This window comes from Branchiostoma belcheri, unplaced genomic scaffold (genome assembly GCF_001625305.1).
Source record: "Branchiostoma belcheri isolate BF01 breed outbred unplaced genomic scaffold, Haploidv18h27 scaffold200, whole genome shotgun sequence".
NCBI lineage: Eukaryota > Metazoa > Chordata > Leptocardii > Amphioxiformes > Branchiostomatidae > Branchiostoma > Branchiostoma belcheri.
Window position 1 is genome coordinate 258939 of NW_017803492.1, and position 10595 is coordinate 269533.

The window sequence follows — 10595 nt, forward strand, 5'->3', positions numbered from 1 at the left end:
TCCATTCACTCTCCAGCTGACTACTGTCACATGTCGAACTGTACAGTATTTACTAAACCTAATAAATCATATAGGTAGGTCAGCACGAATTGTACTCAAACTAAGAAAGTAAAAGGTGTAACGTGAACTCTGCATTTAAGACCGGCAGCCGACCATAACTTTCTCAATATTGACATTAAACAAATACCTTAGTTACAGCAAGAGAAAGTAAAAGGTAACTAGTAGATCGTGCGATCCCTAACAATAAAGGCACAAGTGGCCTACAATGAAAACAAAATGTAGAAATTTACAAGTCTGCAACGTATTCTTGGGCTTTGTAAAAGGCTATTTAAAGAATGTGTGTGACTTGAGCCTGTTGCATACCATTTCATTACTATGGCAAAGCACACTATTGACGTATGGAACACAGAAACACAAACGTTACGGCTGTTAAAGCCGTAACGTTTGTGTTTCTGTGTTCTATATGATACAATCAAAGACTATAAAAGTACAAGGCAAGTTCCAGGCGCCTAGGCTTAACCAAACTTCTTTGTTCCCTGTATACGTAGTTAGTAAGTGATCCCTAGTCAAACGCTTGATCGCTTACAGGAATGTATGCTACGAATAGTGAGGTATAGGGTTCAGTTCCTACTAGGTATGCCCATACCTGGCCTGAAAAGAAAAGAAAAAAAATCTAGTTTCTACGGGGCATAATAGCCAACACTTTAGAGCCATAAGGTTAAACTTTGTAAAACAGGCCCGTAGACTTAGAATGTAATATAAAGCAGTTCATTACTAAGTGCGCCCCTCCCCCCTTTGACCCTTAGTACCGTGTTAGTAATTCAACACAAAACGGGGAGGACATGTAACTCCTTCAGAAAGCGTGTGTCGCAATGTTTGGTGCCTACCTCATGTTTGGTACTCACTACCCATGGAAGACGAGCACTTCCTGATCACCAAGAATGAAGTTAATCCAACGTACTGCGCAGTATCTCTTTTAAATTCTGTAGTTAATAGATAAAATCTATGAGTACTACCACAGCGCGAGACACGATACGTACATATGGTGGCTTGGGAGCCCAACTAGAAATGTTTGTTGTAAGTCTGGGCCAAACGAACGCAATGCTGTGGTGTGGGGTACAAACTATAAAACCTGTCGGCTTAAGAGCTTGCAACTGACACAATGAAACATAACATATACCAGCGCAAGTCTGGTCGTTGCTACTCTATTTTCATTCTTATTGAAGTACAACAAGTAATTGTGCTTTTGAATATATATATTGTCAAATATCAAGATTAGATATTCTTTTCATTGTATATTTTATGTTACTAATGAACAGAAATAAATCAGTACAGTCTAGTAACTTAAAGTTATAACGTTTCTATACGGTGCCGCTGTGGGACTGAGAACGTTTTCTGCACCAGGTGAAGTAAAAAGTTCAGTCACTCCGAAATCTTGTTTACCCAAGTACGTCTCATATATCACATCTTTACTGCCTCATACCAAGTTTATTTGTGGATCCAAATAAAGCCACAATACACATACTAGTATATGGTGACCTCTGACCCGTTAAAAATGTCAGTAATTGCCGGAGCGACGGCAGCCGGACATTAACGGAAGAAGAAGAAGAAGCCAAGTCCATGTTGAAAGAAAAGGAATTCGCCCAGTAACCTGCAATTCATATTTAAGATACAATTTCGTTGATTTTTCAACAGTCTTTCATATTGGTAAAATGTAACTGGTTAATATCTAGTTGTGTTCATTTGACAATTTAACAGTGAATTTTAAACAATGTTCCTGCCTTTGTATTTTAACAACAAGCATAATTAATTTTATATTTTGTCATAGCACACTAGCTTCACATCCGTGAACGACCTGACACACTTAATAATAAACCTTTGCACATCTAACTCCAGGTGATGTTTAAAGATATCTAGGTAGAGTGCTACCCGACTACCTGCGAGTAAATATTTAAATTGTAATAGTTACAGTGCTTTGGTCAACATTAAATATTGACTGACCGATACGATTGATTTACCATTAGCAGGTCACGTAGACTGCCTTGACAGTCGATCAGACCTTCAATAGTCCCAATGTCACAAAGTAAGAAGGAAATGAGACTAATAAGGTAAAAAAAAATGAACTCAAAGAGAACATTTTTCCTTACCAGTGGAAGCAATATCATTTGGCTATGCCTAATGTTTCTTCATATTAAGCTTAACGACAAGTTGTACACTATTGTAAGACCATAGCAACAGTGAGTAGTGAAATCTAAAAATATGCGTTTATCGCTAGCACAAGTTAAGGTACAAAACCTGCCCGTTGTCTAATTCATCACATACAGCCTTCAGAGCAGTCTTGATATATGGCAACACTTAAAACTAGAATTCCGAGATCTCATACCTCCATGAAATATGTTCTTGATATGTAAATGTAAATTTCTTCTTTAATTGTGCAAATGACCTCTGCATTAACATGATATATGCATCGTGATGTATGTTAACTTTTGATTAACTTACAGATGTCCCAAGTATGACATTCTCATCATTCACCATTATGAAATCATAGAATTATCGCATTAATTATGCAAATTAGGTCATCATTTGCATAATTAGTATCTGTTGAAGTTCCGCCTGCCATAGGTTACATACATTACATGTATGTAAGTAGTATAATGTAAAACACTGTAATTATGGAATTTCCTCATTAATTATGCAAATAAAGTCCTCATTTGCACAATTTGCATTTCATTATGTATATCTCTCTCTCAGCAACCTACACACCAAAAATAATGAAAATATGTTGTTCCTGTCTGGACTTATTGGCTTTTAAACATTTCGCCAGAAAGTGCCCTGCAGTTCCAGAACAAGCCGATAGGGGGCCCAAACTCATATGACTTTTTCCCAAGCACGAGAGCTACCTTCCATCAAAATTTCATGACCCTAGCATGTCCAGATCGCGAGATATCAAAACCGGAAGTTGCGCTGCAGTACCAAGGGAAGCCACTAGGGGGACCAAAATCTAATCATTTCCAGTTTTCGTCACACCCTACCAACACACCAAGTATGAAACCAATCCATCCAGGCGTTCTTGAGTTATCTTGTTGACCAACAGACGGACGGACAGACGGACGGACAGATAAACGCAACTGAAAATATAACCTCCATGACACATTTCATGGAGGTAAAGAGGCTAAGGCCACACCGATTTAATTTTATGGATGACATTCTCTGAAGACCCCCAAACTAGTGCGCGCGGGCGAATTAAAAAAAAATTCCGGCAAAAATATAAATGCTACTGAACCACAGGAATACAAAGCTGGTATTGTGAATTCCGACAGTACTTAAAGACGTATACGGCAAGCCGGCACATGCTTGCTTTTTGCGGCATTTATGAATCGGTACTATACTTATGTACTGAGTTCTTGAGTCGTGGAGCTTCGAATTCGATAGCCGGGCATGGGTTCTCGGCTCCGTTTTGTCGCTGATTAGCATGGACTACACAGGCCTAGAGCCAGGCCAGAGCCTCGGTGGAGGTGATCTTTTTTTTTTTTTTTTTTTGAGGGCGACAGGCGAAAATCAATGCGCGCGCGGATGTCATCCATAAAATTAAGTCGGTGTGGCCTAACATTGTCAACATAGTCGTTGTTATCGGGTATTTTTTGTTTGATCACGTATTTATGGTGCAGTCTTCATGCCCAGGCAACGATTTTTAAAGCCATAGTCTACAAAATAACTCCTTCCGATTCACCCCGTGTATTGTTCTGCATATTGTTGCATAGATAATATGTTGTGACGATGTTATAAATAAATTGGTCAAAAGGTCCGGTGGAGGACATTCCACCGTACAAGAGATGTCTAATCCGGGATATTTGGCTTCTGAGCTAACCGCTTTGACCATTTACGCCACGACATGTCACTTAACGGTCATTGACATTACTGAACAAAAATAAGCCGCCTCATAACATTTATGATTGGCATGCCATTGTACATTGAGCAATCTTTACGTCTCAAGGGTTAATTATAGGCCTTTAGGGAGGCAAGCTTCTCACGGGAAACTAAGATTCTTTGTTGTTTGAATGCCCACTTTTGCGATCACATACCTCCATCAACTATCTAGAGCTTTTGTAAATTTTATACAAATGAATTCCGTATTTAAACAAACAATTACAAATGTCACATGTCTGAAATTAGAAACCATAATTTTACTAGTAAGGATCAAATAAGGTCATTGTTGGTATGTTTGGTACGTGTTTATGTTCAACTTGTCATTACTTACATGATGTGTTACATGTATTCATGTCCTACTATGGAAATATTTACATGCCCCCTATTAGCAAAATGGTTGTTTGGGCATGAATGTAAAGAAAGCTGTCGGTGCAGGACAAATCTACACGTGCGTAGCTCATCACAACATTGCCTCCTAGTGACCACTGTGCATATTGTATGAATAGATATAATGACATCAATGCCACAGCCTGCATTATTTCGAGTAAATACAAGCGAGTAACAAGACATGGCATGAATCTTATCAATGTCAAAGTCAATGTACAATATTTCAAATTAAAGTTAAAATTTTTCCCATCGGTGGTATATTCTTATGTTGTTTCTTGGCTAAGGTTAACAATCCTACGACAGATGCAGGTGCAGGACTTAGTACATGAGGTACACGTTGCTCAGCATTGCCTCCTTGTGACCACAGTGTAAATTGCAGCACGCCACACGGTATCATCACTTCGTCTTAAACGATAACTTAATTTTATTATTAACCAAAAATGTTGATAAAAGCATGTCTATAATCACAGAAATCAAGGATTTTAAAAAACTGCATAAATTATGTCAATGAGCATTGGCAGTCTAGCCATGGGACCCCAGCCATGTATTTGCACGTTCCTACACACAAAATTGTTCAGATGTGCACTTTGTTAAGCCTTGTGTTGGCAAAATGGTCGAAACATTTTTAAAGCCTTTAACCCTCAAACACCCCAACGGGGTCCATTTGGACCCCAGACGTATATTTTTATGTGCTATTTTAATTTTTTTAATATATAAAATTCCTCCCGTGACTTTGTCAATAAACCTCTTCTACAAGTTCTCCTAAATTTTTTTTGAGATCGGCACAAATTCGTAAAAAAAAACAGCGGAAGTCTGATGTAAGACCGTCTGGGGTCCAAATGGACCCCAGCCATGTATTTGTACTTTCCTACACACGAAATTGTTCGGATGTCCTCAATATGTCTTCAAGGAAGCATTATTGCTTTGATATTATGCAGTTTGCCAAGTAACCTCAACCTCAGGAATTATTTTATCAGGTTTTCAGAGGTTTGACAATTTGACAATCATATGAGGTCAAAGGTCAACCCCATGTTTGGCCATGATGGAAATTTTCGAATGTTTAGACTTCTCTAACAGCTATCGACGGTAAACACGACAAATCTTCTACCGTCACATCTACTTGGAGAATTTGAATCTGATTGCCAGCCTAGCCTATGGGCGTGAGCCAGTGAAAAACTGCCTACAATGCATTTTACCTTGTTTATCCACTCGCAGACACATACATTTTAAATAGGTCAGAAAAGCTTCAGTTGACACTTTTTTTGACAGAAAGGATGTTGTTGTTCTTCAGTGTCAGCCTCCTTCTGTAGCTGATCTGCAATGGCGTGTAACAAACAACCCAGGATCGGTCTTACGTAAATGGTGGAGCTAATTGTCTGAAGCTGGCTATTTGAATAACATTAGTATCAATGATTACGAAGAAAATTTGAATCATAATGTAGGTCCAGAGATGAATATTAATACATTTTTCTTGCTTACGTCACCAAGTTACGTATTTCCAAGCCGCCACTTTTAAAATGTATCGGATTTGTAACTTGTATATTTTGAATGCTCAGCATTAAAGCATGGAAAATATATAATGCACAGTGATATTCATCGGAGAAAATCTAATATGCTAGTTTGTGATGATTATCTGTTGACTATTTTGAAGGAAACTGACAACAATAGGTGGCGCTTTTAGGGGCGGCCACAGTATTTTACCGCTCCTCCTTCAACCTGTATTTTTAGTCTGTTCGATAGTTAGTGTGAAGTCATCAATGTATGTATGATTGTCCGATACGTTGCTGAAGTCACGGCGATTACTAGTACTTCAAATCCTGCCGTAATCGTCAAGTTACTGTGGTTTTTGCATGACGACGTCTCTGTGACCGGGCCTACTAACAATGGCGTCAGTCCTGAAGTACTCCTCCGGATTCCTGCGTGCCTGTCGTACTGCAGCCAGGCCCCTTCTACCACAGCAAAGGTCCCTGTTGAAGACTACTGGACTACTCAGATTCTCTTCTAGACCAAGAGGGAGTAAAGGAGGAAGAAATCGCATTCGCCAAATCCAGACTGTTATAGGAAATAGACCGTCGTCCTCAACTCAAGGTATTTCCTTATTATGCAAATCTCCCGGCGAAGCGCAGATACCACACGGGCCGAAAGGTGGCAAACAACAACAACCGGGAATAAACAGAAATCTTATTAGAGTACCTGTAGAACACAACAAGCCAGCAGAACGCACACAAAACTTCCCGTCCGTATACATGTGTAACGCTCGTTCGCTATTCAACAAGCTCGACGAGTTTGAACTTACGATCCGTCAGCTGAGAGTGGACTTAGCGATCGTCACTTAGACTTGGTTTTCGACGCGAATGACAACCGAGGTCCTGAATGTTGAAGGCTACTCTCTGTTCTCCACCAGTAGAGCAGATCGACGTGGAGGCGGAGTTGCTGTGTACATTCGGGAAGACATACAGGCCAGAACAATACCTCAAGTCACTGTGCCACCTGATCTCGAATGTGTATGGGTACGGGTCAGGCCCACACGTCTGCCGCGCCAGGTATCGTCCATTGTGATCTGTGCTACATATATACCACCAAACTCTAAACATCAAGACCTCCTGATAGAACATTTAGTCACAACAACTGACATGCTGAGAACACTGCACCCTGATGTAGGGTTGGTATTTGCGGGAGACTACAACCGACTGGATTACAAGCCTCTCCTCCTAGCCCACCGACTCCAGCAGGTAGTCAACTCTCCAACCCGCGGTGAAGCAACGTTAGATGTGGTAATAACCAACCTGAAATCCTACTACAATGTTCCTGCTGTAATTAACCCTATCGGAAACAGTGACCACAGTGCAGTTTGGTGGAAACCAAAGGTCCGCCCTAAGACGCCGAATAAGACCAAGGACGTGCTTGTGCGCCCCATGCCGGACTCTAGTCTTCGCGCATACGGGCGTTGGATCACAACACATAACTGGGAGGAAGTGCTTGATGAACCCACTGTAGACGGCAAGACAACAGCCTTCTACGGAGCTTCACGGAGCAATAGACAAGTTCTTTCCACAAAAGAAAGCCAGACTGCACCATAAGGACAAGCCGTGGTTCACTGCTGCACTTAAGAATCTGATCCACAAGAGACAGACAGCGCACAGTCACTGTCAATGGACGCTCTACAGGTTCCTTCGGAACAAGATTGCCAGAGACATTCTCCGAGGAAAGAAAACATACTACAAGGACCACATCGAGCACATGAAGAAGACTCACCCATCAGAATGGCACAAGTCCATCCGACGCGTAGCAAATTGGTCTGCTCCCTCTGCAACGATTCACGTACCGGGTGTAGAACTGCACGGCAGGGCAGGTACAGTGGACGCAGTGAACAAACATTTGTCAGCCATCTGCCAGGCACTCAGCCCACTGGATCGTGGTGACTTACCGTCGTACTTACCTGCTACTCCACCTCCGCGAGTAAGTATATGGGACATGTACCATCGACTTAGGCGTATCAAAGTCTCCAAAGCCCCAGGACCAGACAACATATCGCCAAGACTCATAAAGGAATTCGCTTTCGAGCTCTCGACGCCAATGACGGACATTCTGAACTCATCACTCCAAGAGGGAAAAGTACCAGCGCAATGGAAAGAAGCCATTGTCGTCCCAGTACCAAAGGAACTACCAGCAGACCTCGACAGGGTACGCCCCGTTTCACTTACTCCACAACTTGCCAAAATATGCGAAAGCTTCATTTCAACTTGGATCATGTCTGATATCCTACCTCATGTTGACCCAAAACAATTTGGGAATATGAAGGCATGTTCCACAACTCACTGCCTAGTTGACTTGCTGAACTACTTTTACGCAGGAGCTGAGAACAAGTCTACTGTAAGTACCCTGATCCTCACGGATTTTTCCAAAGCATTCGACAGGGTCTGTCACAAAACTGCTATCACCAAGCTCATCAGTCTCGGAGCAAGACCGTCCCTCATTCCGTGGGTATGTAGTTTTGTCTCTAACCGCAGACAATGTGTTCGGTATCAGGGAGTGTTATCTCAATGGGAAAACCTGACGTGCGGTATAGCCAAGGGCACCTTGATGGGGCCATTCCTGGTTCTCACACTTATAAATGACGCCAGACCAGTGTCTGAGAACACGTATTGGAAATATGTTGACGACTACAACCTGGGAGAGATCAGGCGAATCACTACACCAACATCACTCCAGTCTGACCTCAACAACATTGATACCTGGACTGCTGAAAACAACATGTTGTCAAACCCTAAGAAATGTAAGGACATGCATTTCTCCTTTGTGCGACCCCCCCTGCAACATGTTCAGATGGTCACTACCATCTGAAGGAATTGAATAGGAAATCTCGCGAGACTGATGAACTCACGACCACGTGATCTGCACAGGAGGCTGCTGGGACATCGCTTCACTTCGTGGGGCATTCGTTTGTAACAGCGCTGACAGACGGACGTGGGCCGCAACTCTACCAACCTCCCGCGCTTTTCGGAGTCTCTTCTTCGGTTTAGACCACTCGGACTCCAGTTTTTCATTTTTTTCTTCCCCTGGGTTTACTTTGGCCCCTCGGAATTTTCTCCGTCCCGAGTTTTATCCCCCAACCATGTTTGGAGCCGGCAAGAGAAAGATAAGACTCGCTGCGCGATACGCCGCGTCTCCTGCGGAGGACGACCCTGAATGGCTTTCGACTCCAACAGACAACCTCGCGGAGCAGTTAGACAACGAAATTTTAGACGTTTCCAGACGCATAGAGCAAATGAAGGTCGACATGGGCCTGGAAAACCGGACGGAATCCACGTCTACCCCCCTCCCCACGCACGGCGACGTCATCGGTCAGAGGTCGACCATCCCAGAAGCCCTTGCGCCAGATTCCCAAGATGGCCGCCGCGAGCGAGCTCCATTTCTTCAGAAACCCCGCAGTTACCCGACCGCACGCGAAGTGCGGGCCTTTCATAAGTTACATAACGACCCGTCCACGTTCACACAGCACGTCCAGAGACAGACAGCCGGGACTCAGGTCGCCGATACGTTACGAAGCTCGGACGGACGTTTCTCGCAGCTTCACTTTCCACACGTCTCTGTTGACGACGCACACCTGCCGGCCCGAGGTAAGAAGCTCAGTAGCGGTCTTTCGAGGAAAGCACATGACAAAGTAGTTCGAGAAGTGAACTGGCCTCACGAATTCGTCTTCTCCGCCACTACAGCCATCACTCACGACTCTTTGACGTTAGATCAACTTGTGGCCGGGGAAATGGCTATTATACTAAGTCCTCATACAAACCACATGGAGAGTCAAAACAGGGGTCACATTCTGAAGGGGCTTATGCTCGAGGTTCCCACGTATTCATTCCTGGGTATCAAGAACTTTTACAAGATCTTGTGGATACACGTGGAGCACGGCCTAGTCACGATAGACACCACAACCACCTTGTCCGAAGTGCATAAGTTAAAGGAGGACCATCTGCGGCGACCTCCTCACACCCATAACAGCACAGCCGCTAACATTGTGCAGGCAGAACGCGAGTCAGAAATGCCTACGGAGGGAGCCGGAGGCCCCAGAACTACCTGCTGCTACAGGTTCCAGGTTGACGGCTGCCCCTTTTCCACCGACCACACAGCAGCTTCAGGCATCGTACTCATGCACGCCTGCAAGTTTTGCACCAGACACAGACCGGGCGTGGACGCCGGACACCCTGCCAAGTTCTGCCCCTTCAACAGGGACAGTGGAGGACAGGGAAGCCACTCGCCAGTGCAGTACAGCCTCTCCTGACTAGGCCAGACTTTTACCAACCACATGAACAGCAAGTATTCCCCCATGCAGCCCCCAGCTCTGAAGCCCTCACCAACTATGACGGCGAGCATCCCTCTGCAGCCCCCAGCTCTGAAGCCCTCACCAGACACGACGGCGAGCATCCCTCTGCAGTCCCCAGCTCTGAAGCCCTCACCAGACACGACGGCGAGCATCCTTCTGCAGTCCCCAGCTCTGAAGCCCTCACCAACACGACGGCGAGCATCCCTCTGCAGTCCCCAGCTCTGAAGCCCGCACCAAACACGACGGCGAGCAATCATCTGCAGTATCCAGCTCTGAAGCCCTCACCAAACACAACGGCGAGCATCTCTCTGCAGTCCCCAGCTCTGAAGCCCTCACCAAACACGACGGCGAGCATTCCCCTGCAGTCCCCAGCTCTGAAGCCCGCACCAAACACGACGGCGAGCAATCATCTACAGTACCCAGCTCTGAAGCCCTCACAAAACACGACGGCGAGCAT